General features: G+C 36.4%; 1 pseudogene; it reads right to left on the bottom strand.

Annotated features, from left to right (window-relative positions):
• Positions 1-28: 28 nt before the first annotated feature.
• LOC119569212 lies at positions 29-3,837 on the bottom strand (annotated as a pseudogene).
• Positions 3,838-9,894: the final 6,057 nt, after the last annotated feature.

The raw sequence follows: 9,894 nt of genomic DNA, 5'->3' as shown, positions 1-9,894 counted from the left end.
GGGGGGCGGCAGCAGCCCTTGTTTGTGCCGATTCCCAAATAATCTTCTGGAGCTGCTTGAATGAGGGGTGGGATGAGCCCCAGCCAAAACCCAGGATCACAGACTCACTGGTTCAGGAAGGCACCAGACTGTTTCATCTTTCAAAAGCATACATTCTGCGGATTGGATTTTGTGTTAATGGTCTTGTATTGCTTTGAATTTAATTGGTGTATACATATATTTCTCCCACTGCAGTTTATGATGACATCTCTGAAAAAAAAGAGTAATAACAGGAAAGTATGATATGGTAACGACCTAAGTCTGGCACACTGGTATCAAAATGTGTAACAATATAGTTCATAAAGTTAAGATTTGAAATCAATGTATGATATTTAAGGAGAATAACAATAGTGTGGTGGTGGTGGTAGAAGTAATAGTAGTATATAATGTATGTGTTCATTGTATATTTATATATGTATAGATTTTATATGTATGTATGTATGTATGTAGTATTATGTATGTATGTATGTATGTATGTATGTATGTGTATATATATATATATATATATATATTATATATATAAAATATATTTTATATATATTATATATATATATCTATAATCTGTGGTGTGTGTGTGTGTGTGTGTGTGTGTGGGGTGTGAGTGTGAGTGTGAGTGTGAGTGTGAGTGTGAGTGTGAGTGTGGTGTGGGTGAGTGTGGTGTGAGTGTGAGTGTGAGTGTGAGTGTGAGTGGAGTGCGAGTGCGTGCGTGCACGTTTTGTGAGTGTGAGTGTGCGCAATCTATATCCTGAAAACATCAGACAGCAAACACAGTCATTCCCACCTGTCCACCACTGAGCGAGAGGACAAGGTCGACCACCACGTGAAATCCATTCCGCTTTCAATAAGGTCAAGCGCTGTTTTGCTGGACACCCGACATGGCTTCAATACCACAAAGAATCACAGACTTTATCTGTAAAAGAAAATAATAATAAAAATAATTAAAAATTTCATAAAAAGTAGATAAACAGAGGAATAAAAAAATAAAAATTTAAGGATGACGATTACAACTTCTATAAACACATACATATACTCTCAATTTAAAAAAGAATTAGCAAAGCTATAGGGGGGAAGAAGAAAAAAGAAGAAAAAAAAAGAGTTCAGGGTTTAGTGTCAAGTGATCTCTGTTGCCTCCACTTGCCTGGTGCTCCAACAAAGGCCAACAAACCTCCCCCTGTATTTGGCAAGAAAGATCTTGAAAATGTTCCTGTTTGATGACAATCTGCCAGGGATATATTATGTATTTCCCAGGCAATTTATCCCCAGAACATGGCGATTATTACCTTCACCAAAGCGCCGAGACACATGCGTATGACCAGTCCCTTCAAAACATCAAAACAATTGCTTCCAGAAAACCATAACTAAACAAAATCGAACTTTTACCTCTTTCGACTTAATGATTTCCTCGATGGGAGGGAGACACATGGAGAACTTTGTCTTGTCAAACACTGGGACATTATTCTCAGCAATGCCCAACTCTGGCACCGAATTTCCTAAACCTGTTGGTAAGTTTTTAATTAGGTTACAGTGAGGAAGTCTTTGTAAATTACAACAAGTATAGTAATAAATAATCAAACAAAATAATAACAATAGTAATAAAGATATGATAAACAATAATAATAAGAATAGTAGTAGTAGTAGTAGTAGTAGTAATGGTGGTAGGATTGGTACAAGTAACAATGGTATATTATTATAATAATTTCTGTTTTTATTATTATTATTATATCTATCATTATTGCCACATTATTATTACTGTTAATATCATCATCTTCATTATTATTATCACTATTATCATTATTGTCATTTTCATCATCATTACTAAAATTATTATTATTACTATTATCATTATTATTATCATCATCATCATCATTATTGTCATTAACATTATTAATATCATTATCAGTATTCATGTAGTAGTAGTAGTAGTAGTAGAATAAGTAGCAATAGCAGCAGCAGTAATAATAGTAATAGTAGTAGTAGTAGTAGTAGTAGTAGTAGTAGTAGTAGTAGTAGTAGTAATAGTAGTAGTAATAGTAGTAGTAGCAGCATCAGTGCCAGTAGTAGTATTAGTCATAATAACAACAGTAACAACAATGATAATAATAATGATAACAAATAAAAACAGTTTCTAAAAGCATAACAATGGGCTAACACAGTAATGTAAAATCCATAAATTTATTTAAAGCATTAATGAACAGGATAAAAGCCCTACACTTACAATTACATATAAGACAAATTAACAACATGATATATATAATGACGTATAAACATGATGTTATATAATGATTTGAGATGACTATTTTATCTGTGATTTCAAGGTGACTTTTGGCCAACGTTATCTGATAAAACATGGGTACTGGAGACTTATGCTAGGTACACTTTATATAATATATAATATATATATATATATATATATATATATATATTAAAATTATATATATATAATATATATATGTTAAAATATATATATATATATATATTCTATATATATATTGATATAATTTTATATATAATAATTGTATGTATGTATGTTTTGTATGTATGTATGTATGTATGTATGTTGTATGTATGTATGTATGTATGTATGTATGTACGTACGTAGTACGTACGTATGTATTATGTATGTATATATATTATATATTTTTAATTATATATGTATATCTGTATATATATTATATATCTGTATATATATATATATATATATATATTATATATACATACATATTATATATACATATATATATATATATATATATATAATATATTATATATATATATAATATATATATAATATATATTCATATATATATATCCATATATATTTCAATATATATATAATATATATAAAAACCTAATATATATATATAATATATATATATTATATAAAATATATATATATATATATATATACGAAAATGAGGATCTCGGCTCCTGGTACCAGCGCTCCAACTCGCATCACTGGACTTGGTACAGCGATACGGGTACAGTGGCCAAGGAGATCGACCACATTCTGTCAGCACGCGATGGAGGATCCTCCAGAACTGCAGGTTACCCGGGGTGCTGAGTTCTGTGGCACCGACCATAGGCTGCTTGTGGCTACCCTGGGGTCCACTTCAAAACTCCCCGTTTCCCTCCAGTGGCCCCCTAAGGTGTTTTCACTTGGGGCAGACTAAGGGGGGAGGAGTGTGCCCGTGGGTTCGCCACGGCAGTTCTGACCGATTCTCAGAAACCAGCAAACCTGACGGATCCAATTATTATTATTATTTTATTATTAAATTATTATAATTAATTATTATTATTAAATTATTAGTATAAAATATATTATTATATTATTTTATATTATATATATATTAATTATATATTCATTATATAATAATATAAATACTAAATTATAATATAATATATAATATATATATATATATATATATAATTATAATATACAAAATAATTTTTTCCCCAAAGGTAACTCCATATATTTTTAAATAAATAAAAAAAATTCTTACAAAATTCAAAATTTTACATTTTAAATTTTTCAAATGGGGGCTTTTACATTACTAAAACCCCCTTTTTTTTATACCCAAAATTTTCTTTTAAATAAAAATTTTTTTAATTTAATTTAAAAACAAAAATGAATCCAATTTGTTTTTAAAACCGTAACATAAAACTAGATATTTACCCAAAAGGAAATAATTTAAATTTGGGCTTGACTGTTAAGCCTGAAAATATTTCGCGCGTTCCATGGTCAGGGGCCCACTCTGAGAAGGAAAGGAAATTCTCAGGATTTCTGAGTGATCGAAGCATTTCTGGTAAAGACCTTGCCCTGCTACAACCTGAGAAACTAAACCCTAAGCCTCCTCACATACTGTCCATGCGATAACGGAATTAGATCTGTTGGGTTCGGAAGGGGGGCGATTTTGAACAGTTACCGGGATTCCAAAGTTAGTTGGCATCAAGCGTTCTATGCCATGTCGGACCACCTTTGAGGAACCCTCCAAATAACAGATTACTGGATTTCCAACTGAAGGTGGAAAGCTCAGGCATATGTGATATCCGCTGCCTGCAAAAGGCGGGGAAACTATGGGCCGGGCCGCATAATCATAAATCCTTTTGGGAAGTCTGGTACCATTCCCCGATTGGGGGCTTCTCCCTCGGGAAAGGGGGAAAGGGTCAGGGACTGAGCAACTACGGTGCCATCACTGCTCAGCATCGGCAGGCTGAATCTTCTGAAGGGTTTCCGAACCCTACTGAGGCACCGAACCGGAGCAGGCTGTTTCATCCTGGCGCCCAAAACCGAACTAGCGCTCATAAGGGGCCGCGTTGAGTTTGGGGGGTGTGACCCTCATGCCCCAAAGGCGTTTGACCGTGCTCGGAAACGTTGGAATCCTGAGGCCGGGAATTCGACACGAATTGGCAGTGCAACCTCATGGACTGATGCTGGTAAAGTGTGGGGGGTTGGACAATTTTTCCCCTGATTCAGGGTGGGGAAGGCGGTCTTGCCCCACTTTTTCCCAATTGAGGACTGCGAAATGGGCAACGAAAACCAAAGCAGTGCGGGGGCAACCAGGCAATATTAATCCGGCCCTTTGATTCACTGTGACTTGAGTCCTTGGAGTCTTGCCCCTTGAGCAATTAGCTGAGGGCCCCGTTGAGGCCCTGGACCAGGGACCAAATTCGGGACTTGGGGCTTTTAAACCTTTTCGTGTAAAGCTTGCGCGGGGGTTTGGGCACAGAAGTTCCCCCCTTTAGTAGGTAGTCAATTTTTGCAGACGGAAACGTAGAGGTTTGGTATGGCAACGGGAGCAGAACTCGACAAAAAGCTTGGTGCTTACCTTGCAGAAGGACCACGCGTGCCTCAAGGCTTGGCCCGGGGGCAAAGCGAAAGGACGCATGGCCTGGAGTCTCCGGGTGCCTGAACAAGCCAGCGGGGCCGGGGCCTTCAGGACCACGGCCAACGGGACACCGGAGACGGTTTACTACGCAAACCGAGGCCAACTCGGGAAGGGACAGCGGGTCGCGGAAAAACCCGCCCCCGGGTTTGGGGCGACGGCAGCAGGGGAAGGAGGCCCGGGGGAAGAGCAGGTTGGCAGGCGACAAACCCTGGAGGAAACAGAGGGGGGGTTTTGCGCCTGGAACAGGGCCGGGCGGACGGGGGGGAGCGCCACGCCCGCGGCGAAACCCTGAGAGGGGGAAAGTTGAAAGGATAGAAAAAGGGTTGACGATTAAGAAATTTAATCAATTTAAAAAGAGACTTAAATTTTTAGAAAAGGAGATAGAGGTTTGGAGACAAAAAAAGGGGGGTTTGGGGAAACCCATAGGATAGATTAAAGGAATAGAAGAAGTCTGTATAGCAAATTAGGAGAATAAATATAAGAAAGATATGAATAAGATAATATATAAAGAGATAAAAATTTAAAAATATGAGATACAATAGATAATAATAGAATAAGTATTGAAAGAATAAAAAATAGAAATATAAGATAAGAGAAAGATTGATAATATAAATAATAAAAATATAGTTTAAAAATATAAAAGGGAAAACAAAAAAATATAATAATTAAAATTTAAAAAAACTATAAAATAGTTTAGAATACGAAATAAAAAGATAAATTTAGAGAAATAAGAAAATATGAATAAAATGGGAATAAAAGAATATAGAAGAATATAATAAATATTATTAAAAGATAGGGATGGAGATAATAAGGATAGATGGAATAATAGTTAATATAGATAATAATATATATATTAAATATATATTAATAGAATAAAATTATATATATTAATAATATACTTTTAATAGTAATATATATATATATATATAAATATATTATAATAATAATAATAGTATATATATATAATATATAAAAAATATATATATAATATATATATATATATATAATTATAATAAAATTATATTATGAATATATATATGTATATAATATTATATAATATATATTATATAATAATATATATATATATTTTAAATATATATATATATATATATATATAAAATATTATATATTATATTATAGTATATATAATATGTATATATATATGTTATATATATGTATATTTTATATAATATTAAATTATATATATATTATATATTATATTATATATATATATATATATATATATTTTTTTTATATTAAAATATATATCTCATCAAGGGCACCCCACGGGGGCGAGCGCCCATCCACCCTTCGCTTCCAGCCACGAGGACCCCTCGAGGCGAGTCTCCAGGCAGGCACACGGCCCATCTCTGTTCCTCAGACAGGTCTCGTCGAGCTGCCCAACCCATGATCTCCTAGGACGTCCCACAGGTCTCCTCCACCCAGGGTTGTCTCGCAGAGAGACAACCTGGTGAGCAGGGGTGTCCCTAGGGAGGCGAGCTAGGTGGCCATATAGCCTGAGTTGGCGATCCGGATTATGCAAGTAAAGGTCCATGCCGGTCTCACGGTGTAACCGCCGGTTGGACACGTGGTCCTGCCACTGTACCCATGATCCGGCGAAAGGACTTTTTACAAAAGGCATCAAGGCGAGACTCCAAGGCACTGGATAGCGTCCAGTTTTGCTTCCATAGAGCAAAAATGGAAGTATCAAGGCCTTGAAGACACGCAGCTTGGTCCTTCTGCATAGGTACCGACATCTCCAAACGCTCTTGTTGATCGAGTTCATGGCTCCTGTTGCCAGACCAATCCGTCTACTGACTTCCTGGTCTGACAACCCAGAGATATGGACTACGCTACCAAGGTATGTAAAACTTTCTGTGACTTCAACGTCCTCGCCGCAAGCATGGATCGACTGAACGGGTTCCCTAACAGGCCCCCAAGTCCTGAATCTTGGTCTTTGGGCCAGGAGAAACCTCTAAGCCTAGGGGCTTCGCTCATTGCTAAATGCATCAAGAGCCGCCACAAGGACTCCAAGGACTCAGATAGGATGGCAAAATCGCGGCAAAGTCAAGGTCCGAGACCTTAATATTGCCTAGTGTTGCTCCGCACTGACTTTGGCTAGTAGCTCTGCCCATTATCCAGTCCATACAAGTGTTGAAAAGTGTGGGTGCAAGGACACAGCCTTGCCTCACCCCTGAATTAACAGGGAAGAAGTTCGACATACCCCCACCACACTTACAGCACTTTTAAATACCAGTATAGAGGCTTGCTATCAGGCCAATAATCTGTGTCGGGAATTCCCCTGAGCCTCAGGATTCCCATAGCGATTCCCGAGCACCGAGTCAAACGCCTTCTGAGGTCGATGTAGGCTGCAAGCAACCCACGACCAAACTCACACGGCCCTTCCACAATTATTCGAAGCGCTAGTATACGGTCTATTGTGGACTTGCCAGGAGTAAATCCAGACTGCTCGGTCTCTGGTGCCTCAGTAGGTGGTTTTCGGATCCGTTTCAGAAGAATGTGAGCGAGAACCCTTTCCCGGTATGCTGGCAGTGTAATGCCACGGTAGTTGCTACAGTCCCAGTCGATCCCCTTTCCCCTTCCAGAGAGGGATGACCATGCCCTCAGCAGGTCAGGGGGAATGGTACCGGACTGCCAAATGGCAGTCAGGACTGTATGCAGGCCCCGAGCCCTCGGTTCACCCCCAGCCTTAGCAGTTCAGCAGGGATATTCACATATGCCTGCAGCTTTCCCCCCTCTTCAGCTTGGAAATCGCCAGCCTAACCTCTGTTAGGGTAGGAGGTTCCTCGTGTGGGTGGGGGCCGGACAGGCATGAGACATCGCTTGCATCCAAGCTAACTGTTGGAGGATCCACCTGGTACAAAATGTTCAAAATACTCAGCCCAACGTTCACGAACCCCAAAAATGGGTCTGAGATGATCCGTCCATCCGCTGATCGGACTGCAGTTTATCTGTGAGGAGGGCTTAGGGTTCAGTTTTCTCAGGGCTTGGTAGGCAGGGCGAAGGTCATTTACCAAAAAAAGGCCTTCGACCTCCTCAGCAAGATTTGATGAATTTTTCCTTGTCCCTTCTCAGCAGTGTCCCAGCCCTACGCACCATGGAACGGCGCGAGACTTGATTCCCATTCAGCCGAGCCTTGCAACACGCTTCAGTGGCCTCTAATGTCTCCAGGGAGATGTGATTCTGCCTTGTCCTTGGGCGTACGCCAATGGACTCCTGAGTTTCTTCGAGTGTTACGCGCTTGAAGGACTCCCACAGAGCAATTGGATCCCTCAGGTTGCTGGTTTCTGAGAACGGTCAGAGACTGCCGTGGCGAACCCACGGGCACACTCCTCCCCCCTTAGTCTGTCCAAGTGAAACACCTTAGGGTGGCCACTGGAGGGACGGGGATTTTGAAGTGGACCCGCAGGGTAGCCACAAGCAGCCTATGGTCGGTGCCACAGAACTCAGCACTCCGGTAAACCCTGCAGTTCTGAGGATCCTCCATCGCGTGCTGACAAGAATGTGGTCGATCTCCTTGGCCACTGTACCGTATCGCTGTACCAAGTCCAGTGATGCGAGTTGGAGCGCTGGTACCAGGAGCAGGATCCTCATTTTCTGTATATATATATATATATATATATATAATTTTATATATATATATATTTTAATAAAATATGTATGTATATATATATGTATATATATATATATATGTATATATGTATATATGATATATGTATATATGATTATATATATATATATATATATTATAATATATATATATATAAATAATATTATGTATGTATATAATATATGTATGTATAATAATATAATATATATATTATATATATATAAATATAATATATATATATATATATATATTTTAATAACATACAACATACATACTACTACGTACGTCGACATACATACATACATACATACTACATACATACATACATACATACATACATACATACATACATACATACTACATAATTATATATATATATAAAATACATTAATATATATATATATATATATATATATATATATATATATATATATATAATATATATATATATATTATATATATAATATATAAGTGTACCTAGCATAAGTCTCCAGTACCCATGTTTTACCCGATAACGTTGGCCAAAAGTCCCCTTTGAAATCACAGATAAAATAGTCATCTCAAATCTTTATATAACATCATGTTTATACTCATTATATATATCATGTTGTTAATTTGTCTTATATGTAATGTAAATGTAGGGCTTTTATCCCCGTTCATTAATGCTTTAAATAAATTTATGGATTTTACATTACTGTGTTAGCCCCTTGTTATGCTTTTAGAAACTGTTTTTTTTTGTTATCATTATTATTATCATTGGTTTTTACTGTTGTTATTATGACTAATAATATACTGGCACTGATGCTGCTACTACTACTATTTACTATATCTATTACTTTCTACTACTACTTACTATTATACTACTATTATATTTTACTACTATTACTACTGTTACTACTATACTACTACTACTACTACTACTACTATACTACTATATACTACTACTACTACTACTACTAATATATCTACTACTACTCATTACATTTTCGCTGCTGCTATGCTACTTTTTCTACTATACTACTACTACACAGAATCTGATAATGATATTAATAATGTTAATGACAATATGATGTGATGATGATATAAAATGATATAGATAATATAATTTATAATGATGAAATGACAATAAGAAAAGTGATAAATAATGAAGATGTGTATTAAAATAATATAATGTGGCAATAATGATAGATATAATAAAATATAAAACAGAAATTATTAATAATATACCTTGTTACTTTACCAATCTACACCATTACTACTACTACTACTACTATACTATCTTATATTATTTTTTATCATCTTTATACTATTGTTATTATTTTGTTTGATTATTTATTA

This window comes from Penaeus monodon, unplaced genomic scaffold (assembly GCF_015228065.2).
Source record: "Penaeus monodon isolate SGIC_2016 unplaced genomic scaffold, NSTDA_Pmon_1 PmonScaffold_13388, whole genome shotgun sequence".
NCBI lineage: Eukaryota > Metazoa > Arthropoda > Malacostraca > Decapoda > Penaeidae > Penaeus > Penaeus monodon.
This window is presented reverse-complemented; position numbering and strand designations above follow the sequence as displayed.